Raw genomic sequence first — 14,244 nt, 5'->3', positions numbered from 1 at the left:
AAGAAATAGGACATGGGAAGTGAAGAGGGGGAGGATCTATCTTAGTCCATTTGAGCTACTGTAATAGAATACCATAGAATTGGCAGGGGTTGGGGGTGGCGCTATTTATAAACAGCATAAACTTATTTCTTATAGTTCTGAAGGCTTAAGGCCAGGATCAGGATACCAGCACGGTCTGGTTCTGGGGAAGGCCCTCTTCTGGGTTGCGGACCACCGACTTCTCACTGTGTCTTCACACGGTTGGAGGGGCAAGGGAGCTCTCTCAGGCCTCTCTTATAAGGGCACTAACCCCACTCATGAGGGCTCTGCCCTCATGACCTAATCACTTCCAGAAGGCCCCATTACCTGGAGGTTAGGGTTCAACATAGGAATTTTGGGGGAACACACGAAGACCATAGTAGGGTCCAAGTGAGTATATAGACCATAAGTAAATTAAAGTGGCTTGCTTTTCTTGACTTCCACAGTTAGCTTCAATTTTTCCCCTGTTTAGAATTTGTCTTGAAGGGCAAGATTGCTTGATTTCTACCTGTATCATTTCATGAAATTCCACAGTTAGAAAATATTTAGGATATGTATGCTGCTATTATATATTGTGTGAATGGGCTTTCATCGACCAGCCAACAAGAATTAGTGACTGATATCAGATACTTGGTTGTTTTTATAATATCAATACATGGAGGGTGAGAGAAGGCTACAGAGAGAGTAAGAGAGCTTTGCAATTTGGCAGTGGTCATCATTACAGAAGCTGGGGTATGAGCTAAGGAGAAATGCTATCAGACTTTATCAGATTCCGTATTTTTTTTTTTTAATGGGGTCAACCCTATTTACCTTAATTATGAGGCCACATAGAAAAGCTATTCTAGCACAAAGTTCAAGTGCTGTTTTTGATGTTTTTATATTTTGTTATAAAGCAGTTTTATTCACAATAAAATGATGGCTATTAAAGTGCATTTTAAAGCACTATTTTAAAAATAAAAATGATCTATCACTGATATTTCTTCCGTTTTGTCAAGGCAAAGTGGAATTCTTATCAGATGAAACCTTCCAGATGCCACAGGACAATTGCCTTGATCTTTAAAGATCCTTCCAAACTTTAGATGCTTTTTTGAAATTTTATCATCATTTAATACTAAAATTATCATCATTTAATAATACATTGTGCTAAGCATCAGGAAGTAGTGTGGAAAATTGGAACCCACTAAGATGTCCTGACTTTAATTCTGATCCTGTCTCATTAACTAGCTGGGTGACCTTGGCCAGGCACTTCAGCCCTCTGGGTCTCACTTTTCTCACCACCTAAATTATAGTCCTAAACTAGATAATCTTTTAGGTCACTTCTAGCTCTGAAAACTTAGGGGTAGGGTCTGTGACAGCACTGTCCAATAGAAAGATATTTTTGAGCCCCAGATATAAAAGTTTTTAGTAGCCATGTAAAAAAAAAAGGAAGAAGAAATAGGTGAAATTAATTTTAAGAGTAGACTTTACTTAAATCAATATAATCAAAATGTTAGTATTTTGACCTTCAATCTAAATGAATTATTTCACTTTGTTTTTATTATACTATGTCTTAGAAACCCAGTGTATATTTTAGAGCATATCTCAGTGCTGACTGGCTACTTTTCAAGTGCTCAATAATCACATGTGGCTAGTGGCTGCTGTATTAGATAACACAGGTCTGTAGCATTCAGCTAGAAAAACTTCTATTAGATGGAAAGAAGACTTTCTCAGCACCACATGCATCAGATGAAAACTTTTTTCATGGAGGAAGTAGAAAAGATAAAAAGTATTATTATTATTGTTATTAATAATAACAATGAGTTTGACTGAATTGTCTAAAGCCTGGTAGGTTCTGCCACATATTAGAAAGGGGTAGAATTTACTCCCTTTTAAGAGGCTCTCTTTTGCTTGTCTGATTCACCTGATCCCAAGTTGTGGCTTGAGCTTGGCCTTAGAGTTCTGATTGCTTTTCTGTGGGTCTCTCCCTGGAGGGTGGTTACTACCAGCCTCAAAGAGTCAATGGCTTCAGCAGAGGAGGTGCAGCACGCTCTGCCCCTCTCTGCCCTGCCTCACCCCACAGGTCTCCTCTGCCCATCCTTTAATTCTTCACTTATCCTCAGTGACACCAGGAACAGCAGCTGTGTGCATTACACTTCGCCAGCCCAACAGTGTGGACATACCATGAGCAAATTAAACGTGGTGGTGGGAAACTGGGTGATATAGAGGACTGTTTTCAAACTCCAAAATAGGAGTTTCCTCATGGTAGGGTTGCCAGGTAAAGTACAAAATGCCCAGTTAAATTTGAATTTCAGATAAATAACAAATAATTTTTAGTGTGTCCCAAATATTTCACAGGATACATTTATACTAAAAAAATCAGTATTTATCTGAAATTCAAATTTGAATGGGCATTCTGTATTTTTTTTCTAAATCTGGTAGTCGTTCTTCATGGATAGCCTCAGTTTCTGGTGTCATTCCTCCTCAGAGTGCAAACCCCTTCTTCAAACTTTGCAGTGTTAATCTCACGCCCTTCAGGAACGCCCTTCAATGCTTTAGATTTGGTCCTCTGCTCAGTCATTCCTTCCACTAGTCTGCTGTGGATACAGCAGTTCACTGCAAAACATTTTCTAGAGTCTAATATAATCACGTAGTTGGGAGACCTTGACTGACACTTTCAGTGGGCTTGGAGTTTGAGATCTAGTCCCCTTTGGGGAAGTACCTGTCCCAGTGTGAGTTCAATACATGGCTGCTTCTTCCTGCCATCCTCCAGCCTCACCACGTCCTAGTCTTTTGAGAGAAGTCTTTGAACAACACACACACACACAACACCCCAAACGATAATTCTGAGGAACTGTGCAGTCTAAATCCATGATAAGGAAGAAAAAAAAATAACTTCCTAAATTCAATACAGCCTCAAAACATTTCACTTTTGAAAAGAAGAAAGAACGTTCCTGTTATTTTGTGGAACAGTTTAAATTCTACTTTCTTAGTCTCTAGCTCTCAAACTTTGCTCAGTGGTCAACTTGAACCTGAAAAACAAGTCTGCCTGGTGGTCCACCTGGTCTGGGCCCGCTATGGTACTTTCCTTCACTGCTGCAGCTTCCTCTCTCAGCACCTGCCACCCACCCATCCCACAGGTGCACATAGGCTGAGAAAGTGGAAACAGCTGTGTTATAAAGTAGCCCCTTCTTCTTCCTTTTTGTCCTAGTACACAGTGAGCTGTAGAGGTCCAAAGTCAGGTTAGATTGCCTTAGGATGGGATCCAGGACTAATTCCAGGCAAAATTGAGGAACGGGGAAGGCACTCTTGTCTCTCCTCTTAAACTCATTTCTCCACGTTCTTTTTTTTTTTTTTTAATATTTGAATTTTATTTTATTTATTTTTTTATACAGCAGGTTCTTATTAGTTATCTATTTTATACATATTAGTGTATATATGTCAATCCCAATCTCCCAATGCATCCCACCTTCACATTCTTTCCACTACGTGCCTTCATGATTTCGGTCTCTGAACACCCTCCTTTCTTCTATTATGACTAGTCCCTGATAACATTATTTACATATAGTCAAAGTGGGGAGTTTTCAAACTTTTATATCATGGGTATATCGTATATTCCTCTATTCATGCTTCTGTTTCTTCATCCTGATTCGAAAATCTCCTTGTGACCTGTTGAACCTCCTGAAAGAATACGTTCCTAGTTAGTGAGAGCTGTATCTCCAGAACCCCATGATGGCCTGGTTTCCACCATACCATGGATGACTCCTGTCTCAGGCTGGCACTGTTCAGTACCTTGTCCATTTGGCTTTCCTGCATCTTCATCCAGATACTTGAGAGTATGATTTCCACCCAGTTTCCTGAACTTCCATTTAGGTTTAGACATTCTTAAAATGCAGAGCTGCCCCTTCCCCTTCTATGAGGTTTTTTTCCCCCTTCAAATAGGACATGTTCTCCTCCAACCATCATTTGCCAGTAGCTCTGCCAAGTCCCAGTGACATTCATGAACTTGTGTGAATTTCACTGGGTTAAATGTCTCAAGTTCATTTTGTTTATTACCCATACTTCTTTCATTGCTACAGGGACTCTGAAGTTGTCAGATTTACCCTTTGATTCTCTTCTCTGTTATTCCCTTTTATGAATTACTTGGCATCTTCTCCACTGTTTCTTTTTTTTCCTCCTTCATACCTAATAACCTCTAAGGGCAGAATTTTATAGTGCAAGCTGGGTATCTCCCCCTTCTTTTCTCAAGTTTCAATTGAAATCTCTCTTTATCATGTTGGCAAGTCTCCTAGAAAACATATTCTTCTCAGGCCTCATGAGATAAACTCTGTTCTTTGCCAGGAGCTTTACTTTTTGGTGTCAAAAATCATGACCTAAAAGAAAAAAAGTGAAAACCCAACTATATCCTTTCCTTTGACACCATCTCTATTGCCAGCTGTTCACATCTTGAAACCTCTAGTTGATTCTAAAGTCATGACTTTTAACTAGAAAAAGAGATGAAAAACTCACCTCTAGCCTTAAGCCCTTTTGTTTCTAGCCTAACAATCTGTAGAAATGACACTTTTCCCATTTTTAATAGAATAATTTAATTTCACATCATTAATATTAGTACAGATCTCTGTCATAATGATAATTTAGTCAAAGAAATTAGAACATGAATCCATTAAAAGCATTGTACACAATGAATGATTATGATATGTAAGTTCCAGAAGGGTAAGAGCGAAGGCTAGGGTATGCTGATTTGTGGAGTGAGTCAAATCTAATCCCTAGTCACATCTAGTCTAGCTCACTTATTTGTAAAGTTCTAGGATTCTCCTTGAAAGATAACTTAAACCTCATTGATAACTGGGCTTAGACATTAACATTTGGTGGACATGAGGGGAAAGTGGCCGTGAAAGCTAGATTGCAGGGGGATGAGATGGACAAATGAAGCTCCATGGAGGAAAAAGCCATCCAAATAGAGAAAGTTGTTGGGCATGGTGCGTCAGACTAAGCAACCAGGCTTGAATGTCGGGAGAAAGCAGTGGATTGTCCTAAAGCACTAGGCAGAACAGAAATTGTTATTGGCTCATCTCTCTTGGAGGCATTTATGTACCCAGGGAAGAAGGGGAATCTATGATAATACTAAAATAACCCTGTGACTAGGGGCACAGAAATTCTGTGGGAGTTTATGAAGAGGAGTTTTTTGCATCTTGGATGGATATGTCAGCATCTGAAATCCAGGGAAAGCAGTGATAGAGAGGAGCAATATGTAGCAACAGAAAAAAAAACAACTGCGTTAATGCCATAATGTGAACAGATAGTTCCACTACCATTAAAGCTACAAGCAAAGCAGTGATGGACAATATGTGAGATGGATGGAGAGGAGAGCTCCCAGAGCAGAAGAAAGCAGAGGTGTCAGTGTTTTAAAATGTACTCTGGATTTGTTTCAGTCCGGTATGGTAAGATGACAGAAGCAAAGACAACTGCCTTTGAAAGAAGAGTTTATTCTTCACAATTCCCAAGAGAAGGCAGCACACCATGCCACATAGAGCCACATGGGGTAGCACCAGGGTTTGTTAGGAAGTAAAAGCAAGGGGAAAGTGTGAGCACAGCACTTTATTTATTTATTTGTTTACTATAGTGCGGGGAAGTTGTTACCTGTGGACATCCCCAGTTGGGTGGGGAGTCAAACAGAAATGTTGTTTATGTTTGGAGGGATTTACATGTACCTGTGAACACAACCCAGAATGAGTAAAGAGGTGAACAACTTGTTCCATTAACATGACCCTGTGACACTGGATGTGAAATCATCAATTACAGAAGCTCAAGGATGACTATTATATGCAATGATGGTGCAAATTAAGTGTCTGACAAGACCTACTTTGGTTTCTTTGGAGAGGAAGCAGAAAAAGAAGGGGCTGAGAGGATATTGTTAAAGTGGTCTTGTTCAGAGAGAGAGAGAACATTTTGGTTACATTTGCAGACATGTGAATTAACAGAACCTTGATGAGATCTCTCATCTAATAAATATGTTTTACCAATTTGGGACTCCTGATGGATCAACACTTACTTTTTGAAAGCAGAGGTATTCTGTTACTAACTCGATAATATATAATGAAGGCATTTCTTCCCTGAAGACAAAGATAGAAGGAAAAAGTGTTTTTTCTATAACTTGGTGAGCCTTTCAGAATATGCCAAAGGGGGAAGTTTTTTTTTCTTTCATAACAGGGTCAGCCGTTCTTGCAGGTAGTTGTATTATCTGAAGATTCATAGATAGAGTAAATTAGTATAAGTTGGTACACAGTGAAGAATGAAATGAATGAAAATGGTTTCAGGGCAGAAGCCTAAACATGATAATAATGTCAACTCTATGTAAGGTAATGGGAAATGGTAATATAATACCATTAAAATAGCATTAGTTTTTTATGGATATAAACAAGTTATTTATGAACTTAAGGTAGAATAATAAACGTCCAAGAATAGCTATAGAAACTCTGGAAAAGAAGATCAGTACAGAGGTGTTATAGACTGAATGCTTGTGTTCCCCCAAAATTCACACATTGAAATCCTAACCTCGAATGTGATGGTATTAGGAAGCGGGATCTTTGGGAGATGATTAGGTCATGAGGGTGAAGCACTTGTGAATGAGATTAATGCTAGTATAAGAAGAGATCCCAGAGAGCTCCCTTACCCCTTCCACCTTGTGAGGACAGCAAGAAGACAGCCATCTATGAACCAGGAAGTGGGCTCTCACCAGACGCTGAATCTGATGGTGGCTTGGCCTTAGACTTCCCAGCCTTCAGAACTGTGAGAAATAAATTGCTGCTGCTTATAAGTCAACAGGGAATAGACTAAGCCAGGTAGTGCCAGCCCTATCAAATACTAAAATGCATTTTAAAGCCTGTGTAATTAAATGGCATGGTTTTGGTTCATGAACAGATAAAAAGTGAAGGGTACAGAAACAAAATTCTTGAAATAGACAAAATGCATTTGAAACTTTTATAATATAATAATGTAGCATCATGCATCAATTGGGAAAATGTTAACTTTTTATACAAGGTGCTGGAACAATTAGATAGTCATTTGAAAAAGATAGATCTACATTGCGATAAGTTCCCAGTGACAGTTATCTAAATGTAAAAAGAAAACATAAGCAGATAGCTTTATCATTTGGGAGTGGGAAGATTTGAAAAAGCCTTTCTAAATGTGGTTGGTGGAGCTGCATTCTTTTGGAGGATCTGGGAGGGGGAATATGTTTCTTCTATTTTCCAGCTTTTAGAAGCTGGCTGCATTCTTTGGCTCACTGCTGAATCATTCTGATCTCCACTTTCCACCTTTTTCCTCTGACCTTGACTTTGCTGTCTCCCTCTCATGGGAACCCTTGTGATTAAAATGGATAATCTCCCCATCTCAAGATCTTTAAATTAGCATATCTGTAAAGTTTTCTTTCCATGCAAAGCGACATATTCACAGGTTCTGAGAATTAGGACATGGACATCTTTGGAAGGCTATTATTCTGCCTACCACAGTCTCCCCTCTGGTCCCCAAAGATTCACATCCACCCCATATGCCAAATACATTTATCCTATTCCAAGGTTACTGAAAGTCTCAACTTGTAATGGTATTAACTCAAATTCCATATTTTCTTCTAAATCTTATGATCTCAAAGTCCCAAATCTCATCATTTAAGTCAGGAAAGGGTGAAACTCTGGGTATGATTCATACTGGGGAAAAATTTCTCTTTATCTGTGGACTTGTAAAACTAGAAAACAAGTTATATGCTTTTAAGATACAGTGATGGGGCAGACATAGGACAGCAGTTTTAGACTCTCCCTTTGAAAAGGGTGAAAATGGAAGGAAAGAGGGAGCCATCAGTTCCAAGCAATTTTGAAATCCAACTAGGCAAACTCCATTAGGTTTGAAGGCCTAGGAATAATCCTCTCTGGTTTAGGGCTCTGGCCTCTGGCCTCCAGGCCCCACGCTTAGAGTCCTCCTTCCATTTATATGAATGGTAGCACGTATTTTCAGCTGAGTAGTTTTTAGCAGCCTGTTTTTCTGCATGTAGGAATTCCAACAGGAGATTTAACAGCTTTCTTTTATTTTGCCTTTTCTCCCTTTTGATCCAAGCTGGTAGTGTTTTTCTTGCTATAAAATTCTTAAGAACCTTGTAGGTCTCCCATGTATGTCATGGAGATTCACTCTGTTAGATGAGAGGCTCATCTATAGTGTAACCTGTATAATCTCATCTCTCTTCTGGTTTCTGCTGAGTTGACTGAGGCGATCTGTGAGTGACAAGTCTAACTATATATACATTCAGTACCATAGATGGATCTCAAATGCACTGTGGTAAGTGAAAGAAACCAGATTCATTGATATGACATTTTAAAAAAAGGCAGAATTATAGGGATGGAGAACAGATCAGTGGTTACCAAAGATTGCTGGGCAGGAGAAGATTGACTGAAAAGGGTAACACAAGGGAATTGCAGAGAGATGCTGATGGAACGGTTTTGCATCTTGTTTTGGTACTAATACAACTCTATGCATTTGTCAAAACTCATAGAACTGACTATCATAAAGAGTAAAATTTACAGTATATAAATGAAGAGTAAGTAACAAACAACAACAAAACAGGAGAAGTGGAAGGAGGGGCATTTAGAGTTCGTATTAGATGATTTCACTTTCTTATAAAAGTTCTATAAAGAGAGAAAGTGAATATGTGAGGAAAATAAACTATTTGTCTTAGGTTAACATAATTTGTAATAATCCCTTCTCTCTCTGCCTGGTTCATGCTTTCCAAGGATGGTAGATCCTGTAGAGAGAATTTGACGTTCATATTTGAAGTTTCCTGAAATGAGCTCAGCTTAAAAGCTGAATCTTTATTTCTGCAGCTGAAAACAGAATTTCACAAAGCTAGGGTTATACTCTCCATTTGGAATGCAGAGCATTTGTTGACCTTTAATTCATTAATACTAGAATAATTTGTGTACTATAGTATAAGTTATTTGAGGATAAGATCTGCTTCTGCCTCACTTTAATTTTCTCAAAGTCCCTATGACAGTCCTCTGGTAATACTGTAAACCCTCAGTATATCTACCCTGTCTGCGTACATCTGTCAACAAACATTCCCTCTTGGAAATGCAAATATCCTACAGGCTTTGAGAATTTTTGTTTTTTTCTTCATGCTGTTTTATATTTCATATGTTTTCTACAATAACTGTGAATTACTTTTATAATTAGAAAAAAGCAATAAAAGTTATTTTGCAAATGCAAACACATCTGGGAGGGTTGTTTCAACCTTATTGCTTTTCTGAAACAATTGAGTTCAGTTGCACAGAGGGAGGGAGTTTTGATTTGAGGAGGATTCAATAAGTCATTTGAGTACAAGGATTACTTTTGAGATGGGGTTGATAGTAGTTGGAGAATACGAGACACTTTTTGAGAGGTAGGCCAGAGATGTAGCAAGAGAGGTAGAAGGCAAATGTAAAATAGATAGCTGGTGGGAAGCAGCTGCACAGCACAGGGAGATCAGCTCGGTGCTTTGTGACCACCTAGAGGGGTGGGATAGGGAGGGTGGGAGGGAGATGCAAGAGGGAGGAGATATGAGGATATATGTATATGTATAGCTGATTCACTTTGTTATAAAGCAGAAACTAACACACCATTGTAAAGCAATTATACTCCAATAAAGATGTTAAAAAAAAAAAGGTAGAAGGAAGGGGTCCAAAATGAACTTCCATATTTTCAAATCAGTTTTTCTGGCACCACTAACTTAATAATGATAGGAAGAAAAATTTTGCCTCTTTCTCCTCCCTTCAGGCTGACTTGATTCTGTACCTTCGGCATAGGGATCAAGAAAACCTCATATTTGCTGGAGCAGTGTTTCCCAACCCAAAGTCCAGAAGCTAAGGTCAGTTGGTAATAAAATTCTTCAGATTAGCAGGGAAATGAGAAAAATAACAGTGTAGGCATTTTTTCATAGAGCTGCTTACTCATTTAAAAACTTTTTGATATGATCTCCTCTCTAATTTTTTTTAAAGGATTTGGTTTCCAATATATATATTTTTAAATAAATTTATTTATTTTATTTATTTATTTGGCTGAGTTGGGTCTTTGTTGTGTGCACAGGCTTTCTCTAGTTGCAGTGAGCAGGGACTACTCTTTGTTGTGGTGTGCGGGCTTCTCATTGCGATGGCTTCTCTTGTTGCGGAGCACGGGCTGTGGTGCGCAGGCTTCAGTAGTTGCAGCACACAGGCTCAGTAGTTGTGGCTCGTGGGCTCTAGAGTGCAGGCTCAGTAGTTGTGACACACAGGCTTAGTTGCTCTGCGGCATGTGGGATCTTCCCGGACCAGGGCTTGAACCCGTGTCCCCTGCATTGGCAGGCAGATTCTCAACCACTGCGCCACCAGGGAAGTCCCTCCTCTCTAATTTTGTTGTGGAAGTATTATTTAGAATAGAATAATAATGATAGATCGCAGTTAATCTTTAAAGACTTTTCCAGTCCAAGAGATTCAAAATACGAACTCTGTTGCATTAGAGTGTAAGCTCCATGGTGGTAGGGCATGTACCTTTGTCTTCATGCCCCCAGTTCCACAACCCTATGCCTGGCACTGTATCCAGCACATAAAAGTTGCATGTAAATACCTGTTGAGTCTCTGACTGTGGTAATTCAACCGTGGAATGGGTTGTTCATAGCCGTGAATTAGGTTGGGATTAATCCCTTTGAATGACTCTTCAAGTAGTAGATTCCAAGTTGACAGAAAGTTCCTAAGTAATATGTTCACATGTTGCAGATTTCAAATATAACTCTTTCATATTCCATTTGGTGTAACTGACACTATGTTTTTCAGACATACATTTCTTTGTTGACTAATGTACAGTCTGACGCTTTCCGACAAGACGTAAGTTTCTTTGTGTCTAGTATAGTGAAATAAGGCACATGGAAAATGTCTAAACGTTCTTTTGGTGAATGAATGAATGTTCCACTTCTCTGCCATCTGCACAGTGGCAATGTCTTGGTTATAGTACATCCTGTGGTGGCAGGTACATCTGGCCTTGAGTAATCGCATTTTAGCCTTCTGTCTTAGCATTATTCCCCCCACTTACCATGTACTGCTTTGACACAAAATTGTCAAAGATGACGTCTGAGCTGAGTGTTAAAAGATAAGTCAAAATTAATTTCCCAGGTGTGAGTGTTGAAGGGTTGGAGGCTGGAGGACAAAGGAGAATTCCAAACAGAGTGAACAGTATATCAAATAGAATAGCACATAGTTCTGGGTTCTGTTTGCCCAATTCTTCTCTCTGTCTGGAAGTATTTTCACTTTAATTGAATAAAGTCTGTATGTAAGGTTCTCTAATAATAACAGTAAAATATTTCGGTTGTATTTTACAGTTTGAAAAATCCATTTTCAGATTCATAGAAACCCTGAAATGGATAGAAGAGGTATTTATCCTTATTTTACTGGTAAAACAAGAGAAAACAAAGCAAGCAAACAGAAACCCTGTGCATCATGGACTGAATGTTTGTGTCCTTTCAAAATTCATTTTGTGAAGCCCTAACATTCAATGTGATGGTGTTAGGAGGTGGGGCCTTTGGGAGATGATTAGGCTTATATGAGGTCATGAGGATGCAGCCCACATGATGGAATGGGGCCCTTATAAGAAGAGAAAGAGACACTAGAGCTTCCTCTCTCCACCATGAGGACACAGTGAGAAGGCAGATGTCTGCAAGCTGGGAAGAGGGCCCTCACCAAGAACTGAATCTGCCGGTGCATTGATCCTAGACACCTCAGCCTCCAGAATTATGAGACATAAGTGTTTCTTGTTTGAAATACCTGGTCTATTGGTATTTTGACATAGCAGCCTGAACTAAGCCACTGCGGGTCAAAGAATTAAGCATAGTCCAAAATCATATGGCCAGAGTGTGGTTAAGTCAGGACTTGAATCTAGGTCTCCTGATCTCAAGCCCAGTGCTCTTGATATTCATTCTTCATTCATTCATTCATTCATTCATTATTTTATTCATTATTTCAACAAGTGTTTATTAAATGTCACATTTCTCTGATTTCTTAAATTTCTAAGTACCAGATAGAGTACACCTAGAAAGGTTAAGGAATGTAGTTCTCAGAAGGACCTACCACAGGGAAAGCAGCAATGGTGTTTGGGCGTATCTGGAGCTGGTTGTGGGAAAGAGCAGGATGGAAAGGGAACATTGTTAATGGCATAATTCAAAGTTCACGTGGAGGGAAGATTTAGTCCCAGGGAAGTCATTTCAGGGAAAGCATGAAGTAAAAACCAGGAGAGGTAAATCCAATGCACAGTCTGGGTACAGTTTCCAAGGAGCTTGCTGAGGCAGGGGCAGGGTTGCACATAAGAATCTGGAGCATCAGGGAACAGAGCTGATCTAGACCTGTGGGAGTGGGCAGAAATACTTGCTCAGAGGGTCACAGATCTTTCAGATTCTGTTGCAGATGGAACTCTGATAAAGCTTTCCCCTGGACATATTCAGCTATGCCATTAATCTAGGATAACTTGTGTTTATTTTATTCTAAGTCTGAGCAGTAAATCAGTTTAGTTTGTGAAATTTCTTATGGTCCTGCTTCCCCAGAATCCATACCAGTAATGACTGAGAGAAGATTTAGATTTAGTGAGTGAGGTCATGGACCAAAATGCAGATGGCTGAAAAGCTTTGCTGTATTGGAAACTCAACATGGATTTAAAATCCCACCCTGATGATCTTGTTCTAAAATGATTATTGTCACTTAGGACAATTATTCCCCTATTTTATAATATATTCTACTTTAAGAATGGTTGTAAATTCACTTTGTAGAACATATTAAGTAAAAACTCTACTCTTGCTCTTTCTTGAGTTTGAGAGAAGAAACTAATAACAACAAGACAAATGCCAGCATTGTGAGAACCAAATGAAGTTACATATCACCAAGAGAGAAATCTCCTTTCTCTTTTTTCCTTTTTCTCCTCAGCTGAAATCTGTGCAAATGTGGTTTTGTAGCTTCCATTCCATTTGGTGTTTGTAATTCTGCCATAAACCATTTGTCTGCTCCCAAACTCTACACTCCATCTTCCTTTACTTGGGATGGAGGTCTCTTAATGACAGAATGGCTAACTGGGATCCCTAGATAATGTGTCATCAAGTTGCATGCTTGCACTTCCACAATTTTTAATGTTCTGTAAAGACATGTAGTTCCTCTGATGAGTCCACATCATGATCCACTAATTGAAGCCTGAGGGCAGAATGTAATTAATGCCTCACTGGACCATGGTGTCAAGCCTGGATAGAGTGATGTTACATGGTATAAGAATCCCATGATGGGGGCTTCCCTGGTGGTGCAGTGGTTAAGAATCTGCCTGCCAATGCAGGGGACATGGGTTCGAGCCCTGGTCGGGAAGATCCCACATGCCGCGGAGCAACTAAGCCTGTGTACCACAACTACTGAGCCTGCGCTCAAAAGCCCATGAGCCACAACTACTGAAGCCTGCACGCCTAGAGCCCGTGCTCCGCAACAAGAGAAGCCACCACAATGAGAAGCCTGCACACTGCAACGAAGAGTAGCCCCCCCCTCGCCCCAACTAGAGAAAGCCCGCACGCATTAGAGATGTTTTCCTTTGCAAAGACTGCATAGAATCTGTGTTGGAAATGAACGTTTTTAGAAGTCCCTAAGAGACAAGTTGCCAAGTTCCTAACTCATAGCTTTGTCATTTTCAGTCTCTGTATATTCCTCTTCGAAGAGGAATGCATTTCCTTATGGATGGAAAGTCTTCTGTACTTGCCTCTTATTATTTGGTTGATGTGAAATTGAGGTTTCCACGACTGTTACCTGATCCTAGATAGATCCTTCACCCTTCAGTAAGAGAAACTTTTAAAGCAGTGCCTTTCCAGGTTTACTCATCCTTTTGCTACCCCTGAGAATCCATTCTAGGGAATGTGCCATAATTATTTGGCTTATTTAGATAGGAAGAAGCAGTGATAACCACCCTGCTTTGAATATGAAGGAGGGGGCAGAATTTTGATGGGCAAATTCTGTGGATGACTTCGTGTAATGGAAAAGGAAAAGCGACAGTAATGAATGGAGACATTCAAGGCGTTGTGAAAGCCTGCTGAGTAACTGTCCCCTTCGAGAGATTGCAAATCACCAGTAACAAGAAGTTTGGCAGACTGGTGCAGAATGACTGTAGAGCAAGATGAAGGTCTTTTTAGACTTTTTAATAATTGTTCAGCAGTTGGAATGATGAGAGCAGAGAAGGGGCCAA

General features: G+C 39.6%; 1 pseudogene; it reads right to left on the bottom strand.

The window, feature by feature from the left end:
• Positions 1-14,244, bottom strand: part of LOC133075108 (nitric oxide synthase-interacting protein-like) — a 96,036-nt pseudogene that overhangs the window by 43,940 nt on the left and 37,852 nt on the right.

This window comes from Eubalaena glacialis, chromosome 15 (genome assembly GCF_028564815.1).
Source record: "Eubalaena glacialis isolate mEubGla1 chromosome 15, mEubGla1.1.hap2.+ XY, whole genome shotgun sequence".
Taxonomy (NCBI): domain Eukaryota; kingdom Metazoa; phylum Chordata; class Mammalia; order Artiodactyla; family Balaenidae; genus Eubalaena; species Eubalaena glacialis.
Note: the sequence above shows the minus strand (reverse complement) of the source record. Positions and strands in the feature narration are given on the sequence as shown.